The sequence below is a fragment of the Rattus norvegicus genome, chromosome 6 (genome assembly GCF_021556685.1).
Source record: "Rattus norvegicus strain SHRSP/BbbUtx chromosome 6, alternate assembly SHRSP_T2T, whole genome shotgun sequence".
In the NCBI taxonomy this organism is placed as follows: domain Eukaryota; kingdom Metazoa; phylum Chordata; class Mammalia; order Rodentia; family Muridae; genus Rattus; species Rattus norvegicus.
The window spans coordinates 135,730,413-135,752,852 of NC_141539.1; the positions used below are offsets into that span (position 1 = coordinate 135,730,413).

Consider the following 22,440-nt stretch of genomic DNA (forward strand, 5'->3'; position numbering starts at 1 on the left):
CGCCTGCGCCTGCGCACTGGACGGGCCCCGCCCCTCCACCAGGAGCGCGCAGAACCCGCGCGGAGAACGAACGCGAGCCCCTCCTCCACAGCCAGGTGCTCTGGACATGCGCAGTCCGGGATTCTCGGCGGGCCTGGCGCCTTCCCGGGCCGCGCGCGCGCCGCCTCTCGTGGAGCGCGGACAAGGTGACCAGCGCATGCGCTAGAGGCCGCCATGTGAGCACTCTAGGGCTCCTCTTCTCGGGGGGTGGGGGTGGGGTCTGCGAAAGGGATGTTCCCATGTGAGGCTGCGTTGCTGTGTGAACCTCAGTGCCCTCTGCGGCGCGTTAGGTGTCTGAGGCGAGAAGATCCCCCTGTCTTCGGGCTCCCATTGGGGACGTAGACTCCCGGCGGGACGCGAGTCTGACTCCTGGCTTCCACCTGATGGGTGGGGCGTCTCCCGAGCCCGGGTTCTGCTTGTTGCGCGGTCTGGCGCGTGGTACCACTGTCTGAATTTTAGGGCTGTCCCCTCTGGAGCCTGTCCTGAAGCCTTACTGTGGGTAGTACACGGTGGATCTTCCAAATCTGTCCATAGTGCTTGGGGGTTTCTCTTTGACCAAAACCCATGACCCTCAAACTTGGGCGTTGTTAGGGTTTTAGTGTCAAATTTGTGCTACCTTAACTTATTGTAATTACGGGGGCCCAGAAAGATGGCTTCATCCAGTAGAGGTGCTTGGGTTTGATATCTGCCACCCAGATAGCGGGGGTTGGGAGTGGGGAGCTAACCCTCAGCGCCTGTGACACTCATGTGCACACACACACACACACACTCGCACACACACTCGCACACACACTCGCACAATGTGAAAATAAGTGTAAAGGGCTAAAGAGTCAGCTAGGAGCAGTTAGTGATACCAAACTCGCACGTTAAGGCAGCTCACAAGCACCAGTAACTACAGTCAGAAAATACAGTCCCCTCTGGCCTCTGCGGCACCAGGAGCACACATGGTGCACAGACACACGCAGTCAAAACGCTCATACACAACATACTACCCTGGTTTTTGAGGCACCTTCTTAGGGTGTCATGACGTTACTTTGGGCGATTAACGTGACCCAAAAGATAGTTTCCTTGTTTAATACAGGCTTTAATAGACTTCCGTTTGGCTTCCATTTCCCTTTCCTTTATGTTACTCCCACCCACTATTTCCGCATCTTTTCCTGCTGACGAAAACGATCACTCATTAAGATTCGAAAGAAAAGGGCTGGAGAGATGGCTCAGTGGTTAAAGCATAGACTTGACCCAGGTTCAATTCCCAATGACCACGTGGCAGCTCAAAACGGTAATTCTAATCTCTGACACCCTCACGCAAACATACATGCACGCAGGCAAAATACCAACGCACATAGAATAATAATTAAAAGTTTAGGAAGGAAGGAAGGAAGGAAGGAAGGAAGATTGTCCTCTGTGGACAAAAGCACAGCAGGCAATTCCTCAGGAAGAGGAAGAAAGTTAGCCCCCACCCCAGGGAGTGAGAGTGAGGCCCTTTTATAGCAGTTGAGGAAGGACCTCTGTCTGGCCTTGCTCTCTGGACTATCTGAGTGGCCTGCTAAGGAGAGCTGTTAAGTAGAAACAGTTTACTATTTTGAGGTAGTAACTTTTTTTTATATACAGGATTGCACTTTCCAGCTCCTTGCTCTGTAGACCAGGCTGGCCTCTGAACTCATAGAGATCAGTCTGCTTCTGTTAAGCTGTGCCATTGTCCCAAGCTGTACTCTTTAGTGCCACTAGTTTACCCTAAGAGTGGCCATTTGTGTTGGGTGCCAGGACTATTAGGAATTGATGTTTAATTGTTTGCATAAAAACCTCAGATCAGGCTCCAAGCTGTTAGGGTCTCTATCCTAGAAAGAGGGATCTTGCTTTTTATTTTTGGTCTTTTGGTCTCCACACCGGGAATGAACCCAAGGCCTCCTACGGGCTACACTAGGCAGGCTAGGCCCTGCCACTGAGCTAGAATAGGGTCTCCAGTTGCCAATGCTTGCTTTAAGGGAACTTTAGCTCAGGCCACCTGTGAATTTCGATCTTCTTATCTCAGCCTTCCAAGTAGCTGGGACTGAAGGCTGGGACTGAAAGCCAATGTCACCAATGTCACCAGACTCAGCTTAAAGTCTCTTGTTATCAAGCAGGCAAGCAACCAACTAAAATCTGAAAAGAAAAACAGTAGAGGAAGCAAGTTTAAAGGGTTCTGGAGGCAGGGTATGGTTGTCATGAGGCGGCATAGCAACAGAGAAAAGTAAAGAAAGCCTTTACTCTGGAGTCTGAGTTTCTCACCAACTGAGAGCCACAAACTTCAGAACAATTAGTAGCATTTGCTTGTGAAGGTTGCCTGCAAAGAATCTATTCCTTGTATATAGAGATATTAAAAATAAGAATGCTAGGGCTGGAGAATGCTCAGTGCTTAAGAGCACTTCCAGAGGTCCTGAGTTCAAATCCCAGCAACCACATGGTGGCTCACAACCATCTGTAATGGGATCAGATGCCCTCTTCTGGTGTGTGTGAAGGCAGCTACAGTGTACTCACATATGTAAAATAAATAAATCTTTAAAAAATATTATACTGAGCCCACTGGGGCTTCCAAAAAAAAAAAAAAAAGGAAAGAAAGAAAAGAAAAAAGAAAAAGGCTGGAGAGATGGCTCAGCAGTTAAGAACACTAACTGCTCTTCCAGAGGACCAGGGTTCGTCACCCACCAGGTGACGGCTCATTATCTGGAAGTCCCAGGGGATCTGACTCCAAGCACATGGCGTGTGCCCAGTGCACGGTGCAGACATTCATTCAGACGAACAACTCATAGACTTTAAAAATACAACCTGAAACAAAAGTTAAAGTGAACCACGCTTAAGGCCTACGTGTCAGGGTGGAGACCTCAGTCCTCAGCGTCCATGCAGCAGCTCACAGCTATCTTTGACTTCTGGCTTAAGGGGATCTGACGTCATCCTCACACAGATGCACAGGCCGGCCAAACACCAGCTGCACATTCCAACGGCAAAAACCTAAAATGCCGAAACTTCTGTGCCCTCACACCTTTTCTAGATGTGAATTCAAAATGCTCCAGGACTCTCACAGACCTGCCTAAAACTTTGGCTTATGACAAAAACATCTTAACTCTGCTTGCAATGCTTAGAGCATAGGCTCTTAGCTTATCAGTTGTCATCTTACCCAGTGTACCCCACGACCCACCCTAGGATCTCATTTAAGTTCTTCAGCACCCCTTAGGAACGTAACTCTGGAAGTCCCACTGAAGTCCTGTACGTAGCTACTGAACACACACTTGAGCATAACTCTCCTGAGTTTGTATGTGTGTGTGTGTGTGTGTTGCTCCTCCTGAATGCCTATTGGACCTCCTGCTTAAATATATGTAAAAACTTCCTCTTAAATTCTAGCTCCGATTGACACTAGCTTGTCTCAAACATCTTTTCCTCGGTAAAGTTAAGAATCCTGTTTTTGCCAAGTGGTGGTGACGCACGCCTTTACTCTCGGCACTTAGGAGGAAGTCGCATGGATCCCAGAGTTAGAGGCGGACCTGGAATTCCAGGACAGCCAGAAACCCTGTCTCCAAAACCAAACCAACCAAACAACCAGCCGACAACAAAGAAGCATCCTGGTGTGAAGGAAACTGCTTAGGCAGTGACAGGCAGCATGAAACTGCTTCTGGCTCAAGTCCTGGTGTGGCTGACAATTATTGGGACATACATGGCTGGTGCAGGCACGACGACAGTTCAATGGAACTGAAGACCTGGAAAAGAAGGGTGAGAGACACTGGAGTGTATGTGAGTGGGGTCCAAAACTAGGGTGTGGATGTAGGAGAGAAAGGATAGGATCTTCCATCCCAACTGTTAGCATTTAATCTAGGCTCCGCCCCACAGTTACCAGGCAACAGCCAGGTGTGCCTGACTCAGACACTCTGTCCTCCCCCTCCTCCTCTCTCCCTCTCCCCATTCCCCTCCCCCATCTCTCCACGTGCTCATGGCCGGCCTCTAATCGGCTCTCCCCCCCCCGCCCCCCGCCCTCTCTGTCTCTCCACCCTCTCAACTCCCTCCCCATGCCCTGAATAAACTATTTTATACTATACCATCCTGTGTCTGGTCCCTCAGGGGGAAGGGATGCCTCAGCATGGGCCGGCAGAGGGACTCCCTTCCCAGCACCTGACTACACATCCACCAAACATATTACTTCCCACTCTTCTTATAAAACACAACGCCAACCTGCCTCCTTCGCCCCCAAACCACGCCCTTGCAGAAGTCCAGTTTGTAATCTGCTAGTGCTAATCTGGAATCAGGGATGAGCCAGGGCTCAGGGGCGTCTGAGCCCCACACTAGCACATGGCCCAGCCGGGAGTAGCACCCTTAGAGGCTTTGAGAGGTGAAAACCAGTGTAGTGAGCTTTGTCGGGGTCTCAGTCCTGTCAGACCAAAGGTCTTGTGTGTGACCTAGAGCTTCCTTCCCTAAGGCGCCGTGGTTTTCTTCAAACCTGCTGAGTCATCTGACCCCATGTCTTCCGTCTCCACCATCTGAGCGCTGCCAAGCCTGCCTGGCTGATTTCCTTTCAACTGATCTTTCTCCGGTGCTCAGGAACTACTCCGATAGAATTCAAGCTTTCAGGCGGCCAGGCCAGGCCCTTTGCCGCTGGCCTTTGCTGGACTGATCGGTGCCTTTCTTAGCCGCCATTTTCCCCGAGCAGGAAACCCTCAGGGCATCATGCTGTCACTATCTAGGCCAGGCTAGCCAGCTGCTCTCTCACAGTCACCGGCTGGGGAGACCCCTGCAGTGTCCATCCCCACGGCTGACTGTTATCAGCAGGCCTGTCACCAGGCCAGGCCGTGACAGCGCCGTCCACAGATGAGTGCCCAGCCCGGGACAGCTGTGGCAGCTTTCTCAGTCATAGATCATCTGCCAGGCCACCTTCCAAGGAATAGAAAGGCCTGACTGGCTCAGCAGTAAGGTAAAGGACACTTTACTGTGTGTGAGGCACTAGGCTCCAGCCTCAGCACACACAGACAGACAAATGCACGGAGAACAAAGAAACAGATTCAGGGAGGGGAAGGATAGTCTACAGGCATGACTTTCTGGTTTGTTCCAGCCTCGTTCTTCCTCCAGAGAGTTCCAGAGAGGCCGGCCTCTACCTCTATGGGAGGAGGGACCTTGCAATGTTTACTGTTCTCGAGGAGGTGGAACCTGGAAGAATGGATCCTAAAAATGAGGAGGTCTGGGGCTGGAGAGATGGCTCAGTGGTTAAGAGCACTGATTGTTCTTCCAGAGGTCCTGAGTTCAATTCCCAGCAACCACATGGTGGCTCACAACCATCTGCAGTGGGATCTGATGCCCTCTTCTGGTGTGTCTGAAGATAGCTACAGTGTACTTACAATAAATAAATCTTTAAAAAAAAATGAGGTCTAAAGTTTCACACAATAACCAGCTTTATTCAGAACTTCAGGCAATTTATTGTTAAGAATTATGGGTTTGGGGATTTGGCTCAGTGGTAGAGCGCTTGCCTAGCACGCGCAAGGCCCTGGGTTCGATCCCCAGCTCCGAAAAAAAGAATAGAGAGAAAAAAAAAGAATTATCTGGGGGTGGTAGAGCGCCTGCCTAGGAAGCGCAAGGCCCTGGGTTCGGTCCCCAGCTCTGAAAAAAAAAAAAAAAAAGAACCAAAAAAAAAAAAAACAAAAAACAAAAAAATACAATAGTCAGTTGTGGTAAATAATTGGAGGTAAACTCATTCCTGTCCACCACTACACACTGGAGGGACACAAAACACACTCCAAGATCAATTTCAAGTTATTGAAGAAAGGAGGTCACAAGACTTGTTTTCTGGGAATTTTCTGCCCCAGCCCTCAGGATTCCCGGTTCTTGGACCTTGTTCTGACCTTGTAAAACGCATAAGGTTGCACCAGGGCTATTCAACATCTTTATCATCCTTTCCTTTATGCAAATCACAATGCCTCTCAAAGGGTCTGACCTCTCTCCACCCTGAAAGGTTCCCGGTGAGCCTGGAGCACTTCATTGAGCTCAGCTCACTCAGTGTGTCTCCTCCACTGAACTCACTCAGCTAAACTGAACTTACAGTTGTTATCTCTTTATCCTAGGGGCCGTCTCCATACCCAGCACGGGATGGGGGGAGTGCTGGGGGCTGGGTAATAACACAGAAAAAACGTCTGTGAGTAGTCGGCACCCTTCATTCCTAAGGGGAAGCTTGGGTATTTAGCGCCACCTGCTGGTCAGTTTGAGGCCTTCCAGTGGGAACTCCGAGGCGTTACCTGAGCTCCGATGGAGATGAACCACCACTGTAGTCTTCACTCAGGATTCAAGAAAAAGCTTTTGGTAATTCACAGAGCAAGGATAAGATGATGTGCCTGTGTGTAAGACAGCCTGGAATTGTAGAACTAGAGTTTTAAAAAGGTTACTCATTGTCAGAGTCCGGATGTGCCTGAGGGAGAGCCAGAGATAGGACTTGCCAAACCAGCTATCAGCCCCAAGGACATTGACCATCTGTAGCCACCCCCTCCCCTTCCTTCACCCCCCTGAGTGAGATGAGCCATCCTACCTGCCTGCCGAGCTGCTAGAGAGCACGTACTCCTTGCTGATGTAATTTCGCGCCGAAAGTAACTGTGCACCATTTGAAATGACCAATCATGTGTAACCGCGCGAATGCCCCTAACCTCCCCTATATAAACCCCCGAGTTTGGAAGCTCGGGGTCGATTCCTCTGTCTCCTGTGTGAGATACGTGTCGACCCGGGATCCCGCTAAGACCCGGGATCTCGTTAATAAAGCTACCTCCTGCTGTTACATCAAGACTGGCTACTCGTGATTCCTGGGGGCACCCCACCCCGCGATCGGAGCGAGAGACACGGCTCCCCGTTTAGGGGTACGCTCTTTCAGAATCACCGATAACCTTCCTGCCTCAGCTAGGACCACAGATACCCTGCTGCAAAGTTCTCAGAGCTGCAGGGCCCTGGATGCATTCCATAGCGCAGACCTATAATCCCAGCTGTGCAGGAAGCTGACACAGACAGAATGGCAAGTTCAAGCCCTGCTAGGATGACAAGGTGAATTCAGGGCAGTGTGTTACCTTCCAACCTACATGCTAATCTGCTCTCGAGCTGTAGCCTTTCTTTTTATTTCCAGTATTTGTTGCTTATGAGGGGCTGGGATGGATGGACGTGAAAACACCAACCAAATTCTCTGCCACTCAAATCCTCTGCCACAGAGCCACATTCCTGGACCCCATTCTTTTAACTTTTTTTAAAAGATTGATTGATTAATTGATTATATACATACACTGTCGCTGTCTTCAGACTTCCAGAGGGCATTAGATGCCATTACAGATGGTTGTGAGCCACCATGTAGTTGCTGGGATTTGAACTCAGAACCTCTGGCATCTCTCCAGCCCCTCTTTTAACTCTGGAGATAGGCTTTCACCTAAATGCCTGGGTTGTCTGGAAATTTTAATTTTCCTGCCCCAAAAGCCTGAGCAGTCGTGCTATAATTTGGGAGAGTTAAGTTGTATTAAAAAACAAAACAAGGGGGGTTGGGGATTTAGCTCAGTGGTAGAGCGCTTGCCTAGGAAGCGCAAAGCCCTGGGTTCGGTCCCCAGCTCCGAAAAAAAAAATAAAAAAACAAAACAAAACAAAACAAGGGGTTGGGGATTTAGCTCAGTGGTAAAGCGCTTGCCTAGCACTCGCAAGGCCCTGGGTTCGGTTCCCCAGCTCCGAAAAAAAGAAAAAAAAAAACCCAAAAAACAAAACAGGTCTCTTCCTTTTCTGAGAATCAAGAGGGCTTGGCAGATAACAACCTCCTTTCTTGCCTGCCCACCAGTGGCAATTTTGAGCTAAGTAGCTTCAAGGGCATGTGAGGCACCAGCAAGCTGAACACATTAGTGACTGAAGTACCAGGCGTCTGCACTCTGTAGCCCAAAGACCTGGGCTGCCATTCCAAGTGCTGTACCTTGTTTCCCAAGTTTCTTCTCGTTTGTCCCACAGCGATGCTATCTGCTTCCTGCGCTATTTCCGGGATTCCATTTCAGGGTGAGGATGAGTGTCGTCTTTGAACTGTCGCCCATTGTAACAGGATGGGGTTTTCTCAGAAGGAACAAAGCTCCCTGGGTCAGGCAGTGCAGCCTGTGGAAAGGAAGGAGTTCCAAGGAGGCACTTGTGGGCTGCGGCTGGCTGTTGGCACGGCAAGCAGTCAAGGGTCACACACTGGGAAAAGATCTGGCAAGGACAGAGGCTAAGAACTGTTAGTCTGGGCTCAAGAGACTGAGTGAGGGGTGAGTGAACAGCTGTGGACCATGCTGGGAGGGAAGGGAACCTGGTGGATGGTTGTTGAGATGCCCACCCTTCCTGTGGTGTTTGTTCCTTTGGGTGTACCAAAACCCTGTGGCATTAACTCAGGTGGGGTAAACCATCTGGGACTCCTCCCCCTGCCCCTATCCCTCTCTCCCCCACACCCCCGTAACTGGCCCTAGACCTTAGCACAGCTGACTCCATGATAGAAGTATCGTTTGGGCTGAAAAACTCAGCACTTAGACACCTCCACCTACCAAAAAGAAAACAAAGACCCAACCCATCAAAATTCTGAGAAAACCTCCCACAGGTACCACCTTGCCTTTCCCCTTCTGTAGTTCTGCCCCTGCCTAGCTGTTCTTGTTCACGGAAGTATGTCAACCCAGCACATAGTCTTTGTGCTTTAAAGCTCACCCTGAGGAAGGCTCAGGGCTACCCGGTGTAGTAGCCGGCCAGCTCAGACTTTCTATTTTGGCTTAAACCTGTGTCTGAACAGTCTTCTCTGGTGTTAAGTACCTGACCCGGCACTTCAACTATGCCCTGATAAAAACAGCACCACCAGACAGGAATAGGACCAGTCAGGCAGAGTTGCTTTCCTTTTTTTTTTTTTTTTTTAAATCGTTTTAGAATTTTAAAAGCACATATTTTCATTTTGTGTATATGGGTTTCGCCTAAACGTACATCTGCGCGGGGAATTGAACTCGGGTCCTCTGAAAAAGCAGCTAATGCTCTTAGCCAATCAACTATCATCTCTCTAGACCCTTGCTTTCCCTTTGGATTCAGGGTTATGAGGATGTAAGCCCAGGGCTGTGCAGGCTCCGAGTCTGGTGTCATGGGGGGAGTCTGGTGTCATGGGAGAGGAAACCACCAGGGAATGAGAACAGGGACAAGAGACAGACAGGGGCAAGCAATGACTGTTCTGACCTGGAGGCTGAGTCTCTCACACCACCGTCTGCGGTTTGGTGGTAGGCTGATAATCACTTTCTCATTTAGGCTAATGAGAGTCAGGCTCCTGCGGCTTGTAACTGTAGGAGTTCCAAATGTAAACATCCACCATTCCTGGGAATTAGTTGGGCAGCAGTAATCGCAAAAGTATAATTAATTTTCTCTCATAAGTAGAGCTCCGTGTCTTACACACGGAGAAGAGGGGGCCTTATCTGCTCATGAGGCAGGACTCCTGGGCCACATAAAAACAGAACCTAGTTAACGAGCTTAGTTAAGTGCTGTGTCTACTCAGCGGCAGGCACTCTGGTTGTCTAGTCAGTCTTTCCTAACGGCGTCTCCCACGACGGTTCAGCAAGGCGGAACATCAAACTAATTTTTCCGGCCATTACAGGAGCTGGAGGGGTCATGTGACCCTGTCCCACGTGAACAGGAACCGGATACTTGTTATGGGAAGGGGAGAAAAGGGACATGTCCGAATGAATTTTTCTCTCTTTTCTTTTTTCTTTTCTTTCTTTTTTTTTTTTTTCCGGAGCTGGGGACTGAACCCAGGGCCTTGCGCTTGCTAGGCAAGCGCTCTACCAACTGAGCTAAATCCCCAACCCCCCGAACGAATTTTTAAGTTACCTCGATTTCTTTCTACATTTACTTGTGTGTCTCTGGTGTGTGCTCATGCCATAGCGTGAGTGAAGGTCAGAGGACAACCTGAAGAACTCTCTTGCCCTGTGCGTCCTGGGAGATGATGTAAGGCTCTAAGTTAGTCTTAACTCCCAGGAGACCCCGCAAGTGAAACACAAGAACAGAGTTCGATGCAAGCACAAGAGGTTTATTTTCCGGCAAGTTGGGGTCAACCTTCAATCAGCCCCTCATGGCAAGTGACTGGAAGGCGACCCCGGATGGTTATAACAAGCAGTTTTCATACTTTTTAGGGGTATAGGTTACATCAGCAAGGTTACAGTTTAAACTTATTGGCTAAGCATATTGACCTTTGAATCTATTGGCTAGCAAGCATACAACATGCATTCGAACTCTATCTGGGACCAGAGGGTCAGGTGACCATCCGTCAGTACATTCTTTGGATTTTCAAGAATGTCCCTGCTCCTCCTGAGAACTGTGGGTGGAGAATGGAACTTGGCCTAGTCTTGACTTGAGGTCGGAAGCTGGTACTTGGCCTAATCTTGACATGAGGTGGTGGGTGTAAGGCTGGCAAAAGCCCCTAGAGTCCTTCACAGGAACCCCATAACCTGCCTACTTTCTACCAGGCCAAGCCTTTTTTTTTTTTTTTTTTCTTTTTTTCGGAGCTGGGGACCGAACCCAGGGCCTTCCACTTGCTAGGCAAGCGCTCTACCACTGAGCTAAATCCCCAACCCCCAGGCCAAGCCTCTTAATAGCTCTTACACTTCAGTAAGAACTAGGGTCCTTCGATGAAACTGGGGTAGCCAGGATCCTGGGTAAGGGCATTCAGCTGCTCAGCCATCTTGCCACTCCACCTCACACAATTCTTAGAAGCCAGCTGTGTGTGATAGAACACAGCTGCAACCCTGGTGCTGGGGCAGGGGGATCCGGGGTTCAAGGCCACCCTTGGCCTCCTAGCAAGGGAAAAAGAAAAAATAAGCCATAATAAAATAATATTTGTAGTGAGCCATATTGGATTTGGGCCTGGATAGCTCAAAGTGGCTACGTGACTCTTGGCCACACATACTCCTAAGAGCCTCTCCCATGTATTTACGGCACAGGAAGAAAAGACCACGTAGTAAACACCCGGTGTCTCCACTGCATGACCTCTGCTGAGCCCGGCTGATGCATGTGGAACCAACACACCTGGACCACACCTGGGTGGTGGTCAATTTATTTCTGCCTTTTACTTCCTCAGCCTTTATCCTGGAGATTTAGGCTGGTCTTCTCGGATTTCTCCCTAATTAATTCAGATCTCGAAGTTGGTCTTTTGTCACGAGCCAGGTAGTCACGAGCCAGGGTTTCCCACTGTGCTTCCCAGATATTACCTGGGGAACTTGGGTATATAAGTGATAAATAAAGCTACAGGAGTCTCTCTCTCTCTCTTCCTCTCCTGGCTTGACACGAATAACCTGTGTGTGTGTGCTTCTTTCATCCCGTAGGCTTTCGCCCGATTCTCAGTACCAGGTCGGTGCTGGCGCCGACAAATATTACATATAATATTATTTATCATCAGATCTCATTACAGATGGTTGTGAGCCACCATGTGGTTCCTGGGATTTGAACTCAGGACCTCTGGAAGAGCAGTCAGTGCTCTTAACCGCTGAGCCATCTCTCCAGCCCAACGAGTTTTTTTTTCACTTTTTTTTTTTTCTGGAGCTGAGGACTGAACCCAGGGCCTTGAGCTTGCTAGGCAAGCTCTCTACCACTGAGCTAAATCCCCAATCCCACAAGTTTTTAATTTAATTATTTTTCTGTACAGTTTAAATTAGTCTTGAATACTGGACCCTCCTGTCCCAGTCTTTCTTTCAAGGGTTGTGATTCAGGTGTTGCCACTGTGTTTGAGGCCTTCATTGTTTTTATTGCTGTCTCACTATTTAGCCCAGGCTGGTCAGGAACTTCTGGCCTTCTGAGTGCTGGGGATCATAGACATAACCCACTGAGCAGGCTGACCTAGTTTTCCACATGCCTGGGATTCTCTGAGTGTGGAGAGTCAGAGAGCCACAGGGCCAGTTGCTGTTGCAATTCAGCTGCTCACTGTGGGAAAGGAGACCCAGGAATAGGTCATGGGAAGCCCTGATGTAAGTGCAATGCTAAAACTGGCTTAAGGTGTTATGGGGCATAGTGAGGCCCCAGGAAGGTTGCCTGAGGGCAAATAACACCTGAGCTGAGCTGGGTGCACCAGATGGAAATGCACAGGCCGAAGTGGGAAGCTGAGTGATGCTGAGTGATGGGTTCCATTGTGGCTACCTCGCAGGGGGCCGGGGGAAAAGGGAGTATGCCGCTTGAGCATGTCCTCCATGTGGTAGGAGATAATGGGAAGGCCATCCCATCCTGAGATACCTTTTATGACACACACACACACACACACACACACACACACACACACGTCTCGAGAATCCCCAGGCTGGCTTCAAACTCACTAGGTGACCTGACCTTGAACGTGTGACCCTACTCCACTTCCCGAGAGCTGAGGCTGTAGGCTTGTGCCGCCATCCAGTCTGGCCATTTAGGTAGCTTTGGCCGGCAGGTGAATTTTGTATTTAAGAGACACGAGCCTATACGTAAGGAGACAGCGAGCTGTTGCCGCGGTCCACGCCACACTCGGTCAGTCCTGTGAAAGTGGGTGCCTGAAGTCCCTTTGCCCCCACCCTCTGCTTTGGCATTGGTAGAACCTGGCCTCTCCAGGTCTTTGTTTAAATCAGTCCTCCGACCTGACACTTGCTGACTTCTGAAGCATTCGTCCATGGGCTTGCTCCCGGGAGTGTTTTGTGGGTTTTGTTTACTTGTTTTGTTTTCCTGGTGGTGCTGTGGGTTGAACCCAGGGCCTCCAAGCCTACTGGGCAAGTGCTTTAAAGGTGTGGAACACTCTGAACCCTGATACACTTTTTAGAAAAAAAAATCTATTTGTGACCAAAATATTGACATATTGACTTTAAATTCAACAAAGAACTATCTGGATCCTTTTGCTGTTAAAGTGTGTGTGTGTGTGTGTGTGTGTGTGTGTGTGTGTGTGTGTGTGCGCGCACGCCTGCATGCGCGTGTCCACGTCCAGAAGAGAGGTTGGAGCCCATGGAGTTGGAATTACAGGCAGTTCTGAGTCATCCGATGTGGGAGCTTAGAATCGAACTTGTGTCCTCTGGAAGAGTGTCAAGTACTCCTACCTGCTGAGTCATCTCTCTAGCCCAAGGTGGCGGTGGTGGTGGTGGTTGTGGTGGGGCATTAAGAAAGTAAACTCTGAGGCTGGAGAGATGGCTCGGTGGTTAAGAGCACCCGACTGCTCTTCCAGAGGTCCTGAGTTCAATTCCCAGCAACCACATGGTGGCTCACAACCATCTGTAATGAGATCTGATGCCCTCTTCTGGTGTGTCTGAAGATAGTGACAGTGTACTTATATATAATAAATAAATAATTTAAAAAGAAAGTAAATTCTGGTTATACAATGATACATTGACCTAGAGATGAAGAGAGAAGTCTTAGGGAGGCTGAGTGCAGCCCCAGTGCCCCACTGAGCTTTTTTATTAAGGGAACAGACAAAAATATATGGGGGAAAAAAACAGAAAAAGAAATGGATTTGGAGAAATATTGAAAAAATATTCTCCAGATGGATGGTGGGGTGGGGTGGCGGCTCAGCAGGTAAAGGTGCTTACCGCAAGCCTGGTGACCTGAGTCGATCCCTGGGACCCACACGGGGAAAGGAGAGAACCAACTCCCCTGGGGTTTCTTCAGATTTCACACCTGCAATGAGGCGTGCATACACGCCCACACCTGCACACGTGTGCACACACACACATACAAATGAATGTTCGAAAAGAATTTAAAGTTATTCTGAGGGCACGAAGAAAAGGATGGATTTACTGCAGGGCACCAGACACAGCAATGCTGAGAGAGGGAAGAACATTCTGGAAGCACATGACCAGTGGCTGATTCGCTGCAGCATCTTAGGGCCTGGAGAGGGAGAGCCTTCATACATAGAGTCCATGCGGGTCCGCTTACGTTTTGGGGGTTCTGCTCACCACTTTTCCTCAGGTTAACCCCTGGTTGCTGGTTTTTATAATTTATGACTTTTATTTTCGTGGTGCTGGGAACTGAACCCAGATCTTGCGCATGGTAACTTCCGTACTACTAAGCTGTCTCCCAGACCTGTTTCATTTTGAAGCTGGGCATCATGTAGACTGGGTTAGCCTTGAACTCACTGAGTAGCCCAGGATGACCGTAAACTGCTGATCTTCTTGCTGGAAATACAGGCATTTGCTACAGGCACCCATCCAGCTTCAATTTGCAGGGAGGACTAAGCATTTCCTGTGTCACTCTAAGGGGACAGGATGCCTGATTTGGGCCCAGTTTCCTCTAGTGTCACCTCTAGTGCCTCTTCTCTCTGCTGGCAGGGCTGCTGGGCTCTCAGCTGTGATGATGACTATGCCGAGGCCCGAATGTCATAGCAGAAGAGGGGGTCTTGGGCTTCTTGACACCATGATTCTTAGTATGGACACTGAGGAACAGGGGTACAGCTGCCCGGGCTGCAGCGAGAGGCAAATGCAGACATCTGTTTCCAGGGAAAGCTGTCAGGATAGGTAGGGGCTGGTAGGATGGCTCAGCAGGTAATTGCAAACAGCAAGAACTGTGCATGCGGGTTGGGGATTTAGCTCAGTGGTAGAGCGCTTGCCTAGGAAGCGCAAGGCCCTGGGTTCGGTCCCCAGCTCCGGAAAAAAAGAACCAAAAAAAAAAAAAAAAAAAAAAAAGAACTGTGCATGCTAGACCAAGGAGTGCATACCTTTTAGACTTTCATTAGCTTTTTCCGGACTGTTCTCTACTGAGTTTGTGACAGTTTATACCCCCAGCAGCCGCGGGAGGAAATGCGTTACCTTGGAACTTACAAATAGTTACCAGACTTTCTGACTGTGAAAAGATCTTCTATATCATGTTAATTTGTATTGTTGAACTTGAGGTGACTATGTTTATGATGAGGACAGGTGTGTTTCCATCCTTCCTTTTCCTGCTTCAGTGTTTGCTCATATCTTCTGTCAATCAATTAGATCTGTGTGTGTGCGCAAGTGTGTGCATGCATGCTGGTGTGCATGCATGCTGGTGTATGTGCATGCTGGTGTGTGCGCATGTGTGTGTGTGCATAGTGTGTGTGTATGCAGGTTGGTGTGTGTGTGTGCATGCTGGTGTGTGTATGTATGTGTATAGTGTGTATGTATAGTGTATGTGTGTATAGTGTGTGTCTGTGTGTGTGTGCATGCTGGTGTGTGTATAGTGTGTATGTATAGTGTATGTGTATATAGTGTGTGTGTGTCTGTGTCTTTGTGTGTGTATCTGTGTGGGTATAGTGTGTATGTTTGTGTCTGTGTGTGTGTCTGTGTGTGTGTGCGTGTATGTGTGTATTTGTATATGTGAGGACATTGCCCTCTCAGGCCAGAGGGGTAGATCCTCTGGAACTGGGATCGTAGGCAGTTTCGAGCTTTTCTACATGAGTGCTAGGGTAGAACTGGAGTCCTCTGCAAGAGCAGTGCAGATTCTTATCTCTGCAGCCCCAGAAAAACCCATAACCCCATCCCACCATCACATAGAGCAGCCTAGCCTTAAACCTGTTTATATAGATGAAGATAACCTTGAACTTCCAGTCCTCCCGCCCCTACCTCTTGGGTGGTGAGATCACAGCATGTGTCACCATGCTCTGTTTATACCGTGCAGGGTGTGGGGGAAACACAAACCCACCGCCTTCTGCATGATAGGAGTTACCTCTCCAGCCGGACACTGGTCATCTTGAGCCAAGAAACTTCTGACAGCCATTACGGGAAACTTCAAAGGCAGAGGTCAAAGCTTGACGATGCGACTCTTGTGACTTCAGAAGTCCTGTTTCTTTTTCTCCTCCTTCGTCTTCTGCTTTAGACAGAGTTGCTGTGGAGCCTGGAACTCACTCTGGAGACCAGGTTGGCTCAGAACTCACAGAGATCAGCTTGTCTTTCGCCTCCTGAGTACTGGGATTAAAGGTATGTGCCACCACATTTGGCATGCTGCGTACCTTACTTTTTTAATGCTCTGTGTGTGTGTGTGTGTGTGTGTGTGTGTGTGTGTGTGTGTGTGTGTATGTGTGTGTGTGTGTGTGTGTGTCTGTGTGTCTCTCTGTGGGTGTGTGTGTTTTCTGCCTGCATGTAAGTCTGTGTCTGGTGCTTGCCATTGGGTCTCCTGGAACTGAGTTATATTGTGAGCCCCCATGGGAGGACTGGGAGTTAAATGGTGCTCCGGGAGAGCCAGTGCGTGGAACTGATGAGCTGGCACTCTACAACCAGGTAGGTTCTCAAAAGGAAGAGGCCGGGAAACCTACCAATCCTCTTGGCAGCTCCCAACCACCTGTCATTGTTGTCCCAGGGGATGTGGTGCTCTATTCTAGCCTCCACAGACACAGACACACACAGACACACAGACACACAGACACAGACACACAGACACACAGACACAGACACATACACACACAGACACACAGACACAGACACATACACACACAGACACACACACAGACACACACACACAGACACAGACACACACACAGACACACAGACAGACACACACACAAACACACAGACACACAGACAGACTCAGACACACACAGACACATACAACAGACACACACAGACACACACACACAGACACAGACACACAGATACACAGACATAGACACACACACAGACACACACACACAGACACACACACAAAGACAGACACAGACACATACAGAGACACACACACAGACACACACACAGACACACACAGACACAGACACACACACACAGACACATTAAAAAAAATAAAATCTTTAGAAATAAATAAATTAAATATAATTCAAATCTAAATCAACAGAAGTTTCTTCCAAATTTGTTTAAATTGTTTTAAATTTCATTTGGAAGAATAACTTATTTAAGAATCACTGTTGGGCTGGAGAGATGGCTCAGCAGTTAAGAGCGCTGACTCCTCTTCCAGAGTCCTGAGTTCAATTCCCAGCAACCACACGGTGGCTCACGACCATCTGTAATGGGATCTGATGCTTCCTTCTGGTCTGTCTGAAGACAGCGACAGTGTACTCACATACATAACTTTTTTTTTTTTAAAGAATCACTGTGAGCTGGGCATGGTAACATATACCCATCGTACAATACCAGCTCTCAGGAAGCTGAGGCAGGAGAATTACTACAAATACTGGCCTACACATAGTGATCCTGTTTCCAAAAAGCCAAAATAATCAAACAAGCCCTTGTTCGGGAAAACAAAACCACACCCAAAACTCAAACATTCTAAGGAGTGCTGGTGTGGCAATAACTCAGGACTTGGCATATGGAGATGACCCGGACCTGGCCATCCTTAGCTACTTAGTAAAGCAGATGCTAGCCTGAGCTCAGAACAAAACAAACAAACAGACAATGGTAAGACCATTTTATACACATTACTGTATATAATATAATATAATATAATATAATATATATATTATTCCCACACGTTACTATATATTTTAAGCCCTGCCTAATTCAAGCAGGTGAATGGAGTACCCTGGTGAGAGAATTAGACTTTAGTAGGGTGTGGGAGGTGGAAGACAAGGCTTGGTAATTAAAGACGCTTGTTGAGCAGAGCAGTGTGGCTCATACCTTCAACCCTAGAGGGAGAGGCAAGCAGATATCGGTGAGTTTGAGACCAGCCTGTGATTTTCTGCCCAGCTAAGACGACATACACAGTTGAGACACTGTCTTTAAAAAAATGCAAAATTTAAATAAAAAGAAAAGAAAAAAAAAAGCCCTTGTTTTTGCAGAGGACCCAGGTTCAGTTCCCAGACCCTACATGGTACCTCGCCACCATCTTTAATGCCATTCAGTCCCAGGGGACTTGGTGCTTTCTGATCTCATCGGGCACCAGACATGAAAATGTTACATATGCAGACACACAAGTGGAACACTCTTCAAACAGAACAAGTAAGTTGTAGATGGTGTAATGGATGTGATAGAATCTGCAATATTATTACTCTAATAAAAGGCATTGAAACACCCAGCTAGTCATTCACGGTAAATACAGATGCCTCCTTCCTTTTTAATTCCAAACTACACTCCCAGTGGATCAATGAAATGCTTGTTTTTAAAACTTACTTATTCATTTTTTTTTTTTTTGGTTCTTTTTTTCGGAGCTGGGGACCGAACCCAGGGCCTTGCGCTTCCTAGGTAAGCGCTCTACCACTGAGCTAAATCCCCAGCCCCTACTTATTCATTTTTAAGTACCTGTTGACTCACATATTGTTGGGAATTGAACTCAGGACCTCTGGGAGAGAAGCCAGTGCTCTTAACCGCTGAGCCATCTCTCCAGCCCTGTTTTGTATTTTTTCGGAGCTGGGGACCGAACCCAGGGCCTTGCGCTTGCTAGGCAAGCGCTCTACCACTGAGCTAAATCCCCAACCCCCTGTTTTGTATTTTTTTAAAACAGGGTCTCTCTGTGTAGCCCTGGCTGACCTGGAAGTCACCCTGTAGACCAGGTTGGCTTTGAACTCACCTGCCACTCCCTCTCAAGTGCTGACATTAAAGGTGTGTGTCACCACTGCCCTGCTCAGATTCCTGTCCCTAAAAAGCTTATAATCAGGCTGGAGAGAGGTCCTGAGTTTAATTCCCAGCAACCACATGGTGGCTCACAACCATCTGTAATGAGATCTGATGCCCTCTTCTGGTGTGTCTGAAGAGACAGTGACAGTGTACTTATATATAATAAATAAGTCTTTAAAAAAAAAGCTTACAATTGACTGGGGGAGGCGGATGTTCTTTTTAGTAGATACACACAGAAAGTATCTACTAGGAATCACGGTAAGTAGGTGCCTATAACTCTAGCACCCTTCTTCTGGGCTACGTAGGCACATGTACTCACATAGCCCGTGTGCAAACAGATACACACACACACACACACACACACACACACACACACGTTTAATAAATCAATGTGACAAAATTGAAATTTGGGGTATGAGGGCAAAACCCTCAGAGAAAGCAGCCATTAAGCTGTAACCTAAGAGGTGGCAGTGAGCTGAATGAACTCTGACACCTGTAATCTCAGCACTTGGGAGGTGGGGCAGAAGAATCAGGAGTTCAAGGCCAGCCTGGGTTACATGAGACCCCCGTTTCAAAAATAAAATAAATCATACCATCTTCCCTCCCCCAACACACACAAATTCCCTCAAACTGAGCAAATGAACAACAGAAGAACACACCCAGGTGAGGGGGGCTTTGGGGTTCGGTCTTCAAGGATGAGTGGTGTGCTATTGCCTCTGGTGACCAGAGGGAAGGGACTCTGATTTGTGCAGAGGCTAGAGGCACAGGGATGACAGGTATGAGGAACTGCGGCTGCTGATGTTGGATCAGAGAGCATGTGGAGATGAAACACCGTGAGAGGGGGGCAAAAGCGAGAGTCAAAGGGAGGGTGAGCCAAGTGTGTGTGTGTGTGTGTGTGTGTGTGTGTGTGTGTGTGTGTGTGTATGTGTGCACATATGCCACAACAGGCACAGGGTGGGGGACAGATGGCATCTTTGTGGAGTCAGTTCTCACCCTTTTTAAAAAAGATTTATTTGTTATATATTAATTACACTGTCTCTGTCTACAGACACAGCAGAAGAGGGCATCGGATTCCATTACAGATGGTTGTGAGCCACCATGTAGTTGCTGGGATTCGAACTCAGGACCCCTGGAAGAGCAGTCAGTGTTCTTAACCACGGAGCCATCCCTCCAGCCCCAGTTCTCTTCTTTCACCTTTACATAGATTAGAGGATCAAACTTAGGACACCAGACTTGCAGCACTGTGCAGTGAGCGCTCTCGCCTGCAGAGCCATCTCGCTAGCCCTTGTGGTTTGATGTTGTCATGTTGCTGATGCTGGCCTTGAACTCTTGATCCTTCTGACCTTCTAAATGCTGGGACTGCAGATGGGCACGGGACTCCCAGTTCATGTGCTGGGAAGCAAGCCCAGGGTTTTGGGTACGCTGGGTGAACACTTTACGGAAATACATTCCCTGCCCTATAGTACATTTCTAAATGACCAAGCACAACTTACGTCACAGACTCCCAACTACTATCTTCCCAGAAATCTGTAGCAAGGAATCTCTCTGGTTTGGCGGCAGCGTCAATGAGGCTTCAAAGAGTAATTGAGAAGTATTAATTACACGTGAGTGACACATTAGGTTTTGTTTTGGAGGTGGTGGTAGTTTTTTTCTGGATTTGGTGCTGAGTTTTGAAACCTGGGCTTTGCACATGACTGGCAAGACTACCACTGAGCTACTGCTGTTGAAATGACTTAATCGCAACAGGTTTTACCCTGCCTTTGACCCTTTAGTTCCCGGATGAAAGACACACACAGCCCTTATATTTACAGTAAGCTTTAAACAGCACAAGAGCTGGCCAGATACCTACCTTCTGTGCTATTAGAATCTACTTCCGCAGATATTACTATGCTCGGTCTGGGCTGCTCTTAACCCCAATTGGCCAGCCCACATGGTCACGTTTTCTTTACTCCTAACCCATGGTGGCTTCTCCTTGCTCCTCCTGCACCTTCTTGTTCTCCTCATGGTTCTCCTCCCACCCCAAGCCCAGGAAACCTAAACCCCACCTGTGTCTCTTCTGCCCAGCTATTGGCTGTTGGCATCTTATTTACCAATTAGATAGAACTCATAAATTAAGGAAATTAATTTAATGTGGGCAGAAACAAAGAAAATGTATCCATTGGGAACAGAAACAGAAAAAGGCCCAGCAATTTCCAAGTCTACTGTTGGGCTGCTGGCATGGCGTGTAAGTTATCTTAATTTAGAAAATTTGTTTAATTAGCCCACCAAGTAATAGGCTTCATTGAATTTTCAGATACACAATTTTTTGGTAATTCTCCTTCCTTACTCCTTTCCCACTCCCCCCTTGCCCACCCTCCCACCTTGTGTGAACCCTCCACCCCTAATTCTCCTTCCAGTCACATATGACCTGTATTCTGTTATACTCTCTTCTTTCCATAAAACCTTTTCTGTCCCCTCCAACCTTATGACCAATACTCACATTCAATACTGCACATAAATACATGGACATAGACATTTTAAACTGGCTGGGCGGTGGGCAGCGCCCCATACCCTTAGTCCCAGCACACGGGAGGCAAGAGGCAGAGACAGAGGTAGGCGGATCTCTGGGAGACACTCAGAGAGCAGAGCACGTGCTATGCAACCTTGGTGGCCTGCGTCTGATTCCTAGATTTGGTGTTCATCTCTAACCATGGAATTGCCTGGAAACCCAGGGGCCAGTTAGCCTCGAGTTCCCAGCACAGCAGTAGAACCCAGGAGAGACTCTGCCTCGGCACGGTGGAAGGAAACAACAGATTCCCTATAACTGCCCTTGGCTTCTACACAGCCGCGGCATGTACACACACTCACATGGGTAGGCCTGCTTGTGCAAGCATTCGTGTCTGTGCATACATACGCACAGTAAATAAATAATTAAAAATGTAAAAATTAAAAGCCAAGATCCAAGTGAGGAAGAACATGAGCTGTTTGCTTTCCAAGTCTGGGTCAAATACGGCCATTTCTGGGTCATTTCCAGGTCCATTCGTTTATCTGCAAAGTTCATTTTTCTTACAGCTAAATAAAATCCAACTGTGTGTGTGCACTATGCCTCCCTCGTCCACTTACCTGCCAATGGACATTTAAGCTGCTTCCACTTCATTATTGTGGTGACCAAAGCAGCGATAAACACAGAAGCACAAAGAACTCTGTGGTCACATTCGGAGTCCTTTGGGTGTGCCCGGTAGGATAGCTGGGTCATCTGATAGTTCTGATTTGAGTTTTTTGAGAAAACTCTATACTGCCGTCCATAATGACTGCACCAGTTTATGCTACCAACAGCAGTGACTAGGATTGACCTTTCCTCATACTCCCGCATTTGTCGTCACTTACTCTCTTTTTTATGTGTATGTGTGTGTGCATGTGTGTATATGTATGCATGTGTATGTGCTTATGCAGGTGTACATGTGTATGCATGCATGTGTATGCTGGTATATATGTGTATGCATATATACACACGTATGCATGTGTATGTGTGTATGCACACATACATGTATATGCTGGTGTGTATGTGTATGCACACATACATGTGTATGCTGGTGTCCATGTGTATACATGTACACATGTATATGCTGGTATATGAGGGTGGCAGATTCCTCTTGAAGGTGGATACCTTGTTGCACAGGTGCTGAGATCTGAACTCCAATCCTCATGATTGTGAAATCTTCGAGGCTAGAAGAGGGAATCGGCTCCTGGAGCTGGAGTTACAGGTGGCTGTAAGACACCGTATGGCTGTTAGGAACCTATCTCTGATCCTCTTGCAAGAGCAACAAGCACTCTTAACTGCTGGGCCATCTCTCCAGCCTCTCTCTTTTTCTCATTGTTTTGTTTTGGCTTTTATGTGTTTTGCCTACTTTTAAGTCCATGCCCCTTGTGCGTCCTGGTGCTCTCAGGCCAG

At 48.0% G+C, this 22,440-nt stretch overlaps 1 long non-coding RNA gene across 4 annotated transcripts; it reads left to right on the plus strand.

Moving 5' to 3' along the window:
• Positions 1–15: 15 nt before the first annotated feature.
• Positions 16–21,588, plus strand: LOC102549239 (uncharacterized). 4 transcript variants are annotated; one of them, XR_015623388.1, is made up of 5 exons: positions 16–215; positions 3,522–3,783; positions 15,628–15,926; positions 17,735–17,894; positions 19,558–21,588. It is a non-coding gene; the product is annotated as an uncharacterized LOC102549239 (long non-coding RNA). The 4 variants fall into 4 exon arrangements; XR_015623387.1 differs by lacking the exon at positions 17,735–17,894; XR_015623385.1 differs by lacking the exons at positions 15,628–15,926; positions 17,735–17,894; positions 19,558–21,588 and adding an exon at positions 4,484–5,420.
• Positions 21,589–22,440: the final 852 nt, after the last annotated feature.